The sequence below is a fragment of the Marmota marmota genome, unplaced genomic scaffold (assembly GCF_001458135.2).
Source record: "Marmota marmota marmota unplaced genomic scaffold, marMar, whole genome shotgun sequence".
NCBI lineage: Eukaryota > Metazoa > Chordata > Mammalia > Rodentia > Sciuridae > Marmota > Marmota marmota.
The window spans coordinates 16,735,166-16,750,933 of record NW_025999982.1 but is presented as its reverse complement, the minus strand read 5'-3'; positions in this window follow the sequence as shown (position 1 = coordinate 16,750,933).

The following is a 15,768-nucleotide window of genomic DNA, read 5'->3' as shown; positions in this document are numbered from 1 at the left end:
GGAGGGGAGGGGAGGGGAGGGGGGATAGTAGAGGATAGGAAAGGCAGCAGAATACAACAGACACTAGTATGGCAATATGTAAATCAATGGATGTGTAACTGATGTGATTCTGCAATCTGTATACGGGGTAAAAATGGGAGTTCATAACCCACTTGAGTCAAAGTGTGAAATATGATATATCAAGAACTATGTAATGTTTTGAACAACCAACAATAAAAAAATTTAAAAAAAAAGAAATTTAAAGAGGCCCTAAGCAACTCAGGGAGATCCTGTCTCTAATAAAATAGAAAATAGGACTGGGGATGTAGCTTGGAGGTTAAGTGCTCCTAGGTTCAAACCCTGGTACCAAAAAGAAAAAAAAAATAAAAACATACACATTGTGTTCCTCCTTTAGCAATTTTTTTTTTTTTTTTAAGCAGGGTGAACTTTGCTGGAGATCAAACCCAGGGACTTATGTATGCTAGGCAAGCATTTTACCACTGAACTACAAAACAGCCCCTAAATTGTGTTTTTATAAAGCAAAGCATATAGAAAACACAGAAAATGTTGAAGGTCTTCTGAGAAATTAATATTATTCTCTAAAAATGGACATAAGCTAATTATTTCTTACATATTTTATTTGGAAAGCTCTGAGGCCAGAGATAGTCAGATTTTGGTATCAACTTGACTGGATTAAGGAATATCCAGAAACCTAGAAAAGCATTATGTGTTGTCAGATGAATAAAAGAGGCTTTCTGGTATAGTTGTAAAAAATTGGACCTTCAAGTTGTAGCCCTGACATGAGGAAGAGCCACAGCTACCGGCAGGATTCTGCTTGGTGTCCTGGTTTCTTCATTCATAGAACGGAAAAAGATAGAAGGCTATTAAAGTCTTTTCAACACCAAAATTAAAAAAAAACATAGAGGAAAGAATGATGTAGAAAAATTAAAAGGTAAAGCAAATGTTTGAAGTTCATTGTGTTCATTTTCTTATTGAATTTCAGAGGTTGTTGGAAAGTAAGTTTTGTATTTCTAACCTCCATTTTGTGAAACATCTTTTTTCTTTATTATTTTTTTCTATTCTATCTCCTATATGCTTGATATTTTCAGTTTTTAAAATTCTCCTAATTTTAGTTCCGATTTTATCTTGATTTTCTGTTTTTCTCTCTCCCTTGCCCATTCCATAATTCATTTTTGTCTCTTTCTCCTTCTTCAACATTTTCTTTTGTCTCAATCCTATATCCTCTCCATTCTTTTTAAGCTTTTAACCCATACATCTCTATTTATGTCTCTTTTCATTTGTCTCTTTATCTGTATTTTTTCTTTCTCCAGTTCTTCATGATTATTAGACCATTTTTTGTTCTTTCTTTACTTTTTATCTCTTGTGCAGTTTCAGCATAGTTTTTTGTTTGTTTGTTTTGGTGACCTTTAACACCGCAGTAAATAATTCGTGAGTGTGTGTGTGTGTGTGTGTGTGTGTGTGTGCGCGCGCGCGCGTGTGTTTATGCATGAACTTAGAATTACTTGGTGAATAATAATGGGGTAGAATGGGGTTAAAGGAGACACCAAAGAATGTATTCATAGAAGAAGAAACACTTCACTTATTTCTATCCCTGGGGAGGTTAATCAGAAAATTTCTTTTCTAGTGCCCATTTAATAGATATAAGTCATGTACATGTTTCCTATATAAAAATATCCTGAATCAGTTGGAAGAAAGAAAGAAAGAAAGAAAGAAAGAAAGAAAGAAAGAAAGAAAGAAAGAAAGAAAGAAAGAAAGGAAGGAAGAGAAAAGCATTATGTGGCATATGTCTGTGAGGTGTTTCCATAGGTGGTTAGCATGTGACTCTGAATGGACCAAGTGGGAAAGAGCAGTCTTCAGTATTGATAGGCTCCATGCAACAAGGTGGGATCTTAAAAATAATAATTACAGATGATGAATCAGTATATCCCTTTAGAGCTGTGACATATTCATCTCTGTCCTCGGACATCAGAAATCCAGGCTTGCCAATCTGAAGATGCCAGGACTTACAGCAACAACCCTCTATCTGTGTATTCATGTTTTATGGGGTCAAACAGAGTTAAAACATTAGTTTACTATGTTCTGGGGACTTTCAACTTGTTTTGAGTGACACTCCCAGCATCCCAGTTCTCCAGACTACAGATAGCCTGTCATGGGACTTTTCAGCCACCATAATCATATAAGCCAATGCCCTAATAAATTCAATCTTGTCCATCTATTGACATATTCAGTGGTTTTATCTCTCTGGAAAACTCTGACTAATGCAATTTCCAATGTCAACAATAGTTTGTCTCCTATGAGTATTTTCTTGTATTTCTGGAACTTTATGATGATTGAGGTTTTCTGAGGAGTAAAGAATACTGTTGCTAATACAGACTTGACTGGGTGTTGAAGAGTGCTGAGAACTTTAAATATGAAGATGAAACTTAGTTATATTTATTCAGCATAAAATCTTGCTAATAAGGCAAAAATAGCTTGAATAAATATAATCCAGAGTTATTGTTTTATATAAAACATTCCAAACAAAAATACATTTTCACCCTCTAGCCCTCTCAGGGAATATGGTCAAGCTTAGAGGTGAATGAAACTGCATTGGATATATGGGGAGACTGCAAAAAGAGCAAAGGTGTCAGTAGAAACAAAATACAAAACAAATGGGAAATTTGAACAATGTGCTAATAATGAAGTCAGATCATTTATTGCTACCTTTTTATATTTGAGTTAAGGATGTCTAAGAGGAACCAGTGGTTTCTTCATGATAGCTCATTATAATGTAAGTAATTGCTTCCTAGTTTGTTTCCCAAACTCTTGAAGGCTAATACAGTACTCCATTATACTACAATTGTAGCATTACATATAAATAAAGTCATTATTGTTCATTTTATTTATCCCATTTCTTAGCTATGGAGATATGACACATTTCAGCAAGATAATACAAGTAGATCAAACTATAGAACTATTTGTTACTTCTCAAAGCAACTACACTGTTTAAATACTTACACAAAAGTTTTGTAAAACCACAGCATCATCCAAATCCAAAGCCATGATTATGCCAAAAAAGGAAATGGAATTTACACATTCTTTACTGATCTCAATATAATTTGTGTTATATTTCTAAGACTAGAAGTAACTTGATTGCATAATGTCAGTTTCATAGATTGAACCAATATATCTATTTGCAGAAATGCAGTTTATTTGCAATTTAGGAATTTGTACCGTCTTTTTTATTTTTTCCTGGTAATTGAAACACAATAATATACAAAAACCCTACAGTTATTTGGATTAAGTATATCAAACTTAACCAGTACAAAATGTTTGTAAATTTCTTCCAAATTCACTAATACAAGAGAAAATCCGGGGGGGGGGGAGTAGAAAAGATAGTAAAATAAATTGAACATAATTTTCTTATTCATATATGAATGCACAACCAGTGTAACTCCACATCATGTACAAACTCACATATTATATCAAAATACATCCCACTGTTACATATATCTAAAAACAACAAATAAATAAATAAAAGAGAAAAGACAGAAAATGGTATAAAATTGATTTTTTTCAAATATTTTAAACACTGTTGCATGGCAAATAATTCATGATTGTGGTGTAAAGAAACATGACCTTTCAGGCTGAAGGACATACTCATCATATGGGATGACAATGAGAGTAGAGCTGTGCTCACCCTGGACAAAGACCTTTAGACTACTTTGCACAGTTAGTTATCTATTTCCCCAGAGAAAATTTAAAAGCTATCATTCAATAAGTAAAATAATTAATATCTTACATATAGTCATTTCCTGATGAAAGAATCTTGATTTCTCTTTTGTGGTCTCTCACTAGTCTTTAAAAACATTTTCATTTGGGTAATAAGAAGCTTGCAAATAAGACACTATTTTGATTATGAAAGTAATGCACACATATTTTCAAACACACAATAAGCAATATACATTAATAGTATGAAACTAACCAGTTCCCAGTTAAGCTCAGGGGTTGAAAGAAAATTAAGTGATGATAGTCAATTAGCCTTGAATCAAACATCTCTACATATAATCTCTGATCCTGCTATCTACCTGAGGAACACTGAGTAAGAACATTATGATATATTTGTAACTTTTTACCATATTCCCTGTACTTTCAAATCTCCAGCCCCTTCCAATTTACTTACCACACAGCACAGGAAGAGTTTCTGGAATTAAGAACCATTTGCAAACTTATCTCCATACCGTTCTCAACAGCCTATTCTGCTATTCCTCTATAACCAAACAAGTTGCTGTTTATTTTTTCAATTTGCCCTATGGTCATGATCACCTCTTGCAGAATATTTTTCTCCCAAATTATTTTAAATATTAGAACCTGAAGGTGTTATTGTGTTCCTTCCCCATATGAATTCCACCCCATATATACAGAGTTGGGGAGCAACCTAAAGGGAAAGAGGAGTATTAGTAACTCTACAAAGCTGTCTGAACATGGACAAGCTCTTCGGGACAGCATTGTGGACCCCAGTTGGTCTCATCCACAGGAAGAAGACTGGAAATTCTCAGAGAAAATCACTTCAAAGCCCAGTGGCTCCCTGAAACCCATATCAAGGAATCTTTTTAACAATGCATGTATAGAGATCATTTAAAAATTCTTACTTTCTTCTTTTCAGTGTGTCAATCTTTAACTTGTCTTGCCATGCAATCCCCAATTCAGTTAAAGCTATTACTCTCTTTTCTTATCATATAAAAATGAGTGATTTTTCACTAACTATCTTAATCCTATTGCTTGAGGGTTTATTTATACCTCTATTCTCATTTTCCTACACTGAACAGAATAGTTCATGATACTACTTTACCCTTAAACACAAATCTATCACTAAAAGAGGCTGAAAATATCTGGCGATTTCGCTAAGTATTCTGTTGTAAGTGAATGAAATATATCGAATTTATTATGAACTGCTTTCATTTTCTTTGTATGATTTGTATGATGCTAGGCCATTATTAAAATCAATCTTCTAAAAAAGAATGTGTTTAGTATTCTCCACGGAGTAGTCAACTAAGGTGGCTGCCCCAGTACCTGGGTGGCAGGGGACTCTTGTTCCTTGGAGTAACTTCCTGATAGGCTGGGGTCAGTGGTGCTGTCCCAAAAATGTGCTCTAACATGAGTCCAGGACTCCTGTGGGCCTAGTCTCTGTTTCTCTTTTTTCAACTACCTAATCCTCACAGCGGGTGTAAATATCCCTCAAAGCATTGAAACTATCAGATGCCTCAGATCTGTACTTTGCCCCGTTCCAGGTGGGCTGCCTAGTGAATGATTAATTGAGTGTGGTAATTGTTTCCAGGATTAAATTATATTGAGCCACTGAAAGGTACTTCCTTGTTGATTTCAGCTGAATTAAATAGGTTTAAAAACAAGGGGACCCCACAAAAAGCAGTTTTTAGAGGTTTGTGATCTCTAGGGGAAATCAAGGATATATTGTCCCTAAAATTATTTTCTGAATAAAAAAGTGGAGTTTCATTTTTTTTTTTTTTTGGCATAAGAATGAAGCACTAAGTCAGAGAAGGTTGAGAATAACTATATTAGACTAAGAGTAAGGAGATATTATTTCTAATTTTGGCAATCTTACCAGAAATTTCAGGAGAAATCAGAGAACACAGAAGAAATTTCTGACTTTAATGTCTTTAAGGTGAATGTAATCATTACTCTCAACTTCATATCAGGAGCCCCATCGATTTCCTTTGTAAATCATTCAGCTCTTTTGGAAATTGACCGAGCACTCACTACTAGGTACAAGATTGACATCTGCATAGTTCATCTATTAGACTGTAATCTCCTGTTTGGGGATCCCTACATGAAATTTATAATTTGCATATATGCCAAATTAATGAGCACAATCTACTGTGAAGCAATGTAGAGAAAGAAAAGCAAAGAAATTCCCACAAAAGCAAATCATGAAGAATTTAAAACAACATACAGTATCAAAAGATACAAGAAATTCTAGTCTTCAAAATTAATATGAACATATATAAAGGACTCTGTGTTTATTCTTATTAAGTGTTTCAGTTAGAAATCAGATGATATTTAATACTCTTTTAATCATTGAAATGTTATGATTCTATTTAAGTTCCAATGCATTTACTGCACAGTAAGACCTTCTCCTTTTGTAACTTACAGTTGTGGATTAAATTCATATTCAATCATGATATGTCCATTCTAAGAATTTCTGTTTAAGCCTAGCTGGAACCTCAGAAGAAAATCGTTAAGGGTGAAGCTAACTTCAACCAAGGTATAAGTATTAAAGGAATAGCCCTCCTTCCAGCAATCAATCATGAAAGTTCCCCCAAAATTAATTAGAGATAAAAATTCATATATTTTATGTTTTTAGTATTCTGTTGTGAGGAGAGAATGTCTCTAGTAAGCATGTTAAGTACTATTTACAACAATGATAATAATGGTAATAGCAGTTTTCACATCCCAAGCAATACTTTGTAATGGACAATATTATATGTGTGTGTATACATTTAATTATTATAATCATGCTATGAAATATGTACCATAGTTATCCCATAAGAGAAGTCTAAAGCAGAGAACTGGCAATTACTGGTGCATGTAAGTGGTTTTTGTTTCCTGTAGGAGAAAACTTAAATATCCATCAAAACATTCAACTTGAGATAATTGTAATTTACCTAATGTTGCTGGCATTTCGCCTAGAAAATGTATTATTACAAATTTCAAATTTAAGTCCGGAGACTCCACCATATTATAGAACACATCATACAAAAAAATATCAAATTTGGAGATTATAGTTCTTATTTCTCCTATTTATTGGCTCTATGATCTTGAGGCATTGACCTTTCCAATCCTGTAGAATAGATATATTAACAGTTTTCTCTAACAAAGATAAAATTTCACCATATAAGATATGTGAAATTATTTTGTAAACTGCAAAGTGAAAAGCAAACATTAATAATGTCTATTTCTGGCCTTTTGATCTTATCTATACATTTATTTCTAGTACTTTCAGTATTTTTGCATTTCCTCAAATTTGACATATTTAAGTTACTCTTCTAGTAACTTATTTAACAAATATGTGTGAATTAATCACATTAATTAATTAATTAATCCAAATTAATCACTAAATGGATTTCTTTATTTCTTGAACCTTTACTTAAAGGGAGTTAATATTTGGCAAAGAACTATCTGTGTAATACAATCTCTGGGAGCCAGGAAAGATCTCTCTTAAAAAAATTATAATAATAGAGCTACAACCTGAAAGAATTTAAAGGATGCTAAATAGGTCTGAGGAAGCTAACTATGAAGCTGTGGAGTTAGGGGAGAAGGACAGAACAATCCAGGCAGAGTCCAGAGCCTGTGAAGTTCCCAGAGGAAGAATGAACTTTCACTAAGAAATGTTAGGAAGCAGTGTGATTGGAACATTGTCTTCAGGGAGGAGAGTTATCATTTGCTTGAGAAATACAAGGTACTATGGGTAGCAAAGAACATTCTGAAGAGTGGAGTTGATAGGAGGAGAATCTAATTAAACAGATGAGGTCCTCAAATGAAGAGGCACGATGGGTGAGTTGGAGGCTGGCTCTTAACAAATCTTGAGAGCTATCCATATAGAAGTAAAGTTCTCCTACAAAGAGTTTCCCTGAGCTGAGAGATCCCTTCAAGGAGTAGCAGCATGTGGATAAATAACCAACAACATCTGAACCCAACCCAAAACAGAAGAAAATTCTGAATCCTAGAGGAGAGCATGTGGTCATTATATCTAAACAGTTTACCACCAGGCAGAAGAGAAGTTTACCTCAAAAATGGAAGTAATTTTCCAAGAACAATATCACTTCAGTAAGTAATATGGTCTAACAACCCACAATGTGATCAGTGTGCATAAATATGTAATTATATTTGTGTAATTTATAAATTCAGACATGTCAAAATTTTGCCCTTGGTTAAAAATTACAATGAAATTAACTTAGGTTAAATTTATTTTTGTGCAACTTGAAATCAATGTTAAAATCCCAACCAGGAATTTAATACTCTAATGAAGACTAGATTTTTCTTACTCTGAGACATAGATTATTATTAACTTTAAAATGACAGCTTCATATTAAAGGTAAATGAGACATCATCTTGAATGGGGATTAAGAAATATTTTCCAGGCAAAAAGGATTGGCTTATATTGTGTTCTTATATTATGACCTTTGGACACCAGTAAATTATTAAGCAAACATAAAGAGGACAAATATCAAAGAGCAAGCAAAAATCCAGCTATAGCAACATCCAAATTAATTACTAAATGGATTTCTTTATTTCTTGGACCTTTACTTAAAGGGAGTTAATATTTGGTAAAGAACTACCTACTTAAAGTACAATGAATCAGGAGGCTAAAGCAGCCATCAGTTGACCTTTGAGAGAACAAGAAGAGCTTAGTGGAGGTACATGCACAGAAGGATTAATGAGTCCTTGGCTTGGATTTGCATCATTCTGTGGTACAGATGGTGAGACTGTGTGAAGTTGGAACCAAGCCCAGTGAAGAACAAGGTGTCAATTGTTTTATACCCAAGGTTATTTTGACAAAGTAAAATCTGGGATTTAGTTGTTTCAATAGTGTAGCTGAAAATTCCTTAAACTAAAATAGAAAAATGAAAGTTATGAGAATAATTCTCTTCCTTATATCATATTCCCTTACTAAAAAAATATTGTCATTCTCCAACCACCAATATCCACATTTGTCTTCCTGTTTTCTTTTATTATTGCCTTCCATGGGAATGTGACTCAACCTCATCTCCATTCTACTAGATCCATTATTTCCTTCCAAGTCAGCCCAAAGTGTGTCACACTTATAGCTTCATTTTATTAATTGTATCCAACTTTTTATTCCTTTATGCTTTTTCAAATATTTTTCTTTACTCATGTACTAAATATGCATTCAAGATAAGTTCTAAGGACTGGAAATATATGGAAAAGCAAATGCACATTTCCGAAGGTGAAAAATATTACTGATTAGAAGGGAGATAAATAACTTTAAAAAGACACATTTAAAAATATGGATTTACACATGTTTACAAAATGAATGTGAGCATAGGAAAGACTTCAAATCTTCCTACAGGAGCTGTGGAAGGCCATTGTAAATGGTATTAATTAAACTGAGTTATAAACTAAAATTAGGAGTTTACAAGAAAGAGAATTAAAGACAGAGTTGTCCCTGAACCAGGTGCAAAAGCAAGGAGGCAAAGGAGAAGGAATTGGGAGGGACTGGACCATAGAATAGATAAGGTCTGAAAGACTTAAAGTGTAATGCATGTGCTTCCTCCACAAAGAAAACTTTTTTCCCCTCAGGATAAATATTCAACACATATCATAACAATACAAAAGAGATTCTGACAATTAGATAATAGTTTTCTTTTTTTTTTTTTTTTTTTTTTTGGTACCAGGGATTGAACCTAGGAGTGTTTAAAACCACTGAGCCACATCTCAGTCTCCTTTATATGTACACACACACATATATATATATGTGTGTGTGTGTGTGTATATGGGGGGAGAGAGAGAGAGGTTTTTGCTAAGTTGCTTAAGTCCTCACTAAATTGCAGAGGCTGGCTTTGAACTTGCAATCCCCCTGCAGCCCCCTCCCCAGCTGCTGGTTATTACTGGCATGAGTCCCTATGCTCACCTTGATCAGAACATATCTAAGGCATAGAACAGTAGCTGTGTTTAGGAGGGCACTGCTGTGCAAAGCTCAGATTTATCTGTTGCCTATTGAGGGAAAGTCCACGTTGGCCCTGAAGGCAGTGGACAGAATGGCTTTGAGGAAGAACAAGAGCAACCTGAACAGATAAGAGCAGTGGCAATCAGCCAACTGTCATTTTTAATAACTGGTGAATCATTAATGTGACTAATAAAAACATATAATGATTTAAGAATACATATTAAAGGGTCCAGATAGAGGAAAAGAGAAACATATGTCCCTGGTTGACACAATGGAGGAGACTCTAGAGTTCTTAAGATGCTTCAGACTTTTACATAACATAAGGAATCCCTGGAAATGCCTATTTCTTGCAGTCTAACACCATCTACTTACCCTTAGATTCCAATCAGAAAGACTATGAGTTAATAGGATCTAAGGGGGAAAATGTTGAGGTAAATAGTGAAGATTTTCAGATAGAAGTGACCAAAAAAAGGAAAAGTTCTCATGATAGTGGTCTATATTATTTTTAGGTAAACAAAGAGAGTCCTCCCTTAATAAAATACTACTCCATAAAATTGACCTTTCATAATTTAATTTTCCTTTAAGGAAAAAAGAATATCAATTGTCTTCAACTTTTACACTGAACAGAAAGTTTATTGTTCTCTAACATTTTCCACACTATCTGATTCAAAAATTTATTTTTATAAAACACCTGCTTTCAAACACTCTGACAACAACCAGCTCAACAGGTGACTTAATTAGCCATAATTGAAGGACAAGAAAAAAATAAAACCATGAATTATTTGGCCTATCCCCCAGCCAATGCATCTTTACCATCCATGCTACACTAGACTACTGTCAATGATATTTTTGAACAGTTTTGTTGTCTCCCAGGAAAAGTTCAAACATAATAAATGTGCAGCATCAATAAGTTAATGGGTGAGCTACTGTACAAGCCCACTTAGATTTTCTGAGTTCCTTTAAAATTTCATCATACATGTCATAATAAGAATACATAATCATGAAAGTCTTTACAAAGTATTGCATTGTTATAACCTATGAATTTCTTTTTTTTAAAGAGAGAGAGGGAGAGAGAGAGAAAAAAAAATTAAAAAAATATTTATTTTTTAGTGGACACAACATCTTTATTTTATTTTTATGTGGTGCTGAGGATCGAATGCAGTGCCTCACGCATGCCAGGTGAGCGTGTTACCGCTTGAGCCACATCCCCAGCCCAAACTTATGAATTTCTTTAGAGGAGATTGCACTAAGTAACTGCACCTACATCCTCTAATGAACAGGAAAGCATATGGTAAAGCTATTCCCTCTCCCCCTGCTTGCTATTATTCAGCCTGAGTATTTCTGTCTTCCTGAGTATCTTCAAGGATATAGAAAAGATTCATTTATTAGCAATAAATAATTATCTGGTTCCTCATCTTCATTTGTGAGATATTAAGCTCAATTTCCTAAATAGAACTAGAGAGAAAATGTAAAGCTTGAGACCAGAATATTAATAGCAATAATGACATCACCATAGTTCTCCTAAGGTCTATCTTGATAAGATTTTTTTAATTGCAGCTATTAATAGAACACAGTTTGGTTGTTGTAAAAAGAATGTATTTTGCTAACATATTTATTTTTGCACAAGTAACCCAAACTTTGAAACATCAGTCATCTTCACATTAGATCCAAAATTCTGAGTTGTAAGCAGAGGGGGATGAGAAAATAAATGTAGATGAGCAACTAGTAGGTGGAGTATGATTTGTGGCACAAGGAGCAGAAAGAAATCATGGTGATAAAGAAATGAAATACATGTTCTACAAAAATAATTTTAGCTGAGACATATCTATTCCTCATCCAAGGAAGCAATTTAGTACTTACCAATTATTCTCAAGAAACATATAATCTTGTGTCATCAAGGTTGTTTTAAAGCAAATTCTCTTACCCATTAGCTTATACCACCCCTAATACTTAAAGACTTGTAACATAATCAGTTAAAAAAATTACCATTGTATGTAGTAACTCAAACAACCTTCAACTTTTAAAATATACCAATGACTTTAAAAAATTAATATTTGATTCTTTATAGTAACTAGTCATAGGCAAGGGAGATATGTAAAATGACATGTATGCAGAGGGTTTTAAAAGATATTTTATTTTATAGATATAAATCTCATGGCATACATCCATTTAACTCCCAACTAGTTGATTTCCATAGATTGAAATTATTGTAGTTATCATGTGTAATCACTGATCTGTTTATTGGCCAAAGGTGAAAGAAGTCATCATTATAAATTATGCTTTTCATCTTTTAATTGCTCACAGCATTCTCAACCTATATAAACTTCCTCCTCAAATGTTCTAATACACCATTATTTCTAGCATTGTTTTAGCACTCACATTGTAAAACTTTGTTGTACAACATTGAGAAATAACATAACTATGATTTTGAAAATGTATGAAATGTTGGTATCTTTCCTGTTCATATACAAAATTAAACCACATCAAGGCAATTTTAACATGAGTATGTTATTGAAAAAAAAGCAATTGTCACGGAATGAGTTTACCAAATAAACAAATAAAAAGTATTATTTAATACTAAGAATAAACCAAGAGATGATGTTTCTATTAGCTTTAAGATACATTGGAATTAGGTAATTATACATGCAAGCTCACATTTTTTCAGCTCAATGGCCTATCATGTAACAAATACCTAATATAAACTTCATGTACCAGAGACAATCTCCTTTCTTAGGATACCTGTAAAGAAACTGGAAAGAAAGAGTTACTTTCTAATAGTAACAACTTTCCAGAGGAAATAAAGACACAAAATCCAAGTTGGATTTGATAACTTTATTGAGGTCCATTCATTCACTAATATCAACTCATCTTTAATTTTGTTTATCTATACATCATTTATTTGCTCACAAAGTGTACTCATTTTCTTAACTTCTTTTAATAATTATCATGAGTACACACGTACTATCACTAATCATATGAGTTCATACATTGTTCTACATTTTTAATATGACAGTTTATCTCTTCAGCAAGGAAAGATTTTTTTACATTCCTCAGAGCATTTATATTAACATTGGATGTAATGTAGGTGCTCAATAAACAGTTTTTGAATAACTAACTGATTCATTCAAATGAGTGCATAAAAATGTTCCATAAATGTAATTTGTTTAATTGAATTGCTCATTCAGGGGAATTCTTCTTTCTCTTAGGTATCAAAGAAAAGTATAGTTTAACCAGAAATGTAAGTGTTCTTTGAACATAGTAGCTTATGTATTCTGAAACAAGACACTGTATATTCCTGTTATTACTATTAACAGTAGTGTACTTACTGTATATGAGGAACATAATAATAATTTTAAGGAACAAAATGCAGGCTTTAAGCTGGTCATAATGATTAATAGCAGTGATCATTAAAAGACTCAATTATAAGTTTCATTGAAAGCTGGTTAGGACTGATTATTGTGAATACACAGAAACGTACTGTTTGCCTTTTTAACACAGAGCTTAGACATACAAATAATGACCTGAAAGATTCTCACTTCTAAAATTGAGAACACAGGTTATAAAATACCGACAGTGATTGTAGTATATGGAAATACAGAAAAGGCAACCTAATAGTGGGAGATGATGGAACAAAAGTGACTAGAACAAACATTTGGAAGGTTTAGGTACTTTAGTGGTTGAATGTGTGTATGATATTTTATGATGCAAAAAGACAACATATATTTTTTAATTTAATAATAAAAGTGCTCGTATTTGACAAGCAAAACGTCTTATACATAATGGTGTACATAATGATCAAAAAGTCACAACTAGAACTGTAGAATTACAGGCAAACTATTAAATGTGAATAATAAATCAAAATATTATTCCTTTCTATACTTTTTAAATTTATATATGACAGCAGAATGCATTACAATTCTTATTACACAAATAGAGCATAATTTTTCATATGTCTGGTTGTATACAAAGTATATGCACACAAATTTGTATCTTCATACCTGTAATTTGGATAATAATGACAATCACATTCCACCATCATTGATAACCCCATTCCCCTCCCTTCTACTCCCACCCCTCTTCCCTATTAGGGATTATTTATTCCTCCCTTGTTCCCTCTCCCTATCCCACTATGAATCAGCCTCCTTATATCAAAGAAAACATTCTGCATTTGGTATTTTAGGATTGGCTAACTTCACTTAGCATTATCTTCTCTAACTCCATCCATTTACCTGCAAATGCCATGATTTTATTGTCTTTTATTGCTGAGCAATATTCCATTGTATATATATGCCACATTTTTTTATCCTTCATCTATGGAAGGGCATCTAGGTTGGTTCCACAGTTTAGCTATTGTTAATTGTGCTGCTATAAACATTGATGTGGCTGTGTCCCTGTAGTAGTATGCTGTTTTTAAGTCCTTTGGTTATAGACTGAGGAGAGGGATAGCTGGGTCAAATGGTGGTTCTATTCTCAATTTTCCAAGAAAATTCCATACTGCTTTCCATATTGGCTGCACCACTGTGCAGTCCCACCAGCAGTGTATGAGTGTACCTTTTTCCCCACCTCCTTGCCAACACTTATTGTTGTTTGTCTTCATAATAGCTGACATTCTGAGACACAGAATAGCTAAAGAAATCCTTAGCAGGAAAAGTGAAGCAGGTGGCATCATTATACCAGACCTTAAACTATACTCCAGAGCAATAGTAACAAAAACAACATGGTATTGACACCAAAACAGACTGGTAGACCAATGGTACAGAATAGAGAACACAGAGACTAACCCACAAAACTACAATTATCTTATATTAAACAAAGGTGCCAAGAACATGAATTGGAGAAAAGATAGCCTCTTCAACAAATGGTGCTGGGAAAACTAGAAATCCATATGCAACAAAATGAATTAATCCCTTTCTCTCACCATGCACAAAACTCAACTCAAAATGGATCAAGAACTTAGGAATAAAAAGTTTCTTCTCAGCAAAAGAAATAATCTGTGAAGTTAATAGAGAGCCTACATCTTGGGAGAATATCTGTACCCCTCACACATCAGATAGAGTACTAATCTCTAGGGTATATAAAGAACTCAAAAAGCTACACACACACACACACACACACACACACACACATCAATAATTGGGCCAAGAACCTGAACAGACACTTCTCAGAAGATAATATGCAATCAATCAACGAACATATAAAAAATGCTCATCATCACTAGCAATTAGAGAAATGCAAATCTATACCATTTTTGATCCATTTCACAGGGAATTTCTCAGTTTAGTTTAATAGGTCAAATAATCTCTTATAAAATTCAAGTGCAATCCTATTGTTTACAAGTGTTAGAAACAGACTTGTACAGGTACAGAGAAAAAGATGTATGTAAAATAGGAAGAAATCAACATTTTTCAAATTCTTACTACATGGAAGTGTGTTAACATATATTCTCTCATTTTTCACAATTAAATAAAATGAGATTATTTCCATTTCCATTTAATCATATTTATAGTTAAAAAATAATCTCCCACTACGCATTGGTACAGGAATTTAGCCCATGTTCTCCACACCACAAATCTTAAGGTCTTGATGATGTTTTGTACTACTAAGTGGAGAGTAGGCTCTGGGTGCTGCTATGTCTGGTGTCCATGAAACACATTCTCTCACACAAAGATGGCGTCATAGACTTGAATTCCAAGGTGATTTTATGTAGGTATCTGATTTGCTTGTTCAGAGCTCCCTCTGCACATATATGTAGTGAACAGGTTAGGTATTGACTCAAGACATGGCTCAAATGTTTAGCATTTTTTTTTTTTTAATGGTAAATCCATTCCAAGTTCCAAACGGTTCTCTGAAGAATATCTAATTCTTGGGCTGGGGATGTGGCTCAAGCGGTAGTGCTCGCCTGGCATACATGCGGCCTGGGTTCAATCCTCAGCACCACAAACAAACAAAGATGTTGTGTCTGCCCCGAAAACTAAAAAATAAATATTAAAATTCTCTCTCTCTCTCTCTCTCTCTCTCTAAAAAAAAAAAAAAAAAAAAAAATATATTCTTGATCATTGACTAGATGAATAATAAATAGGTTA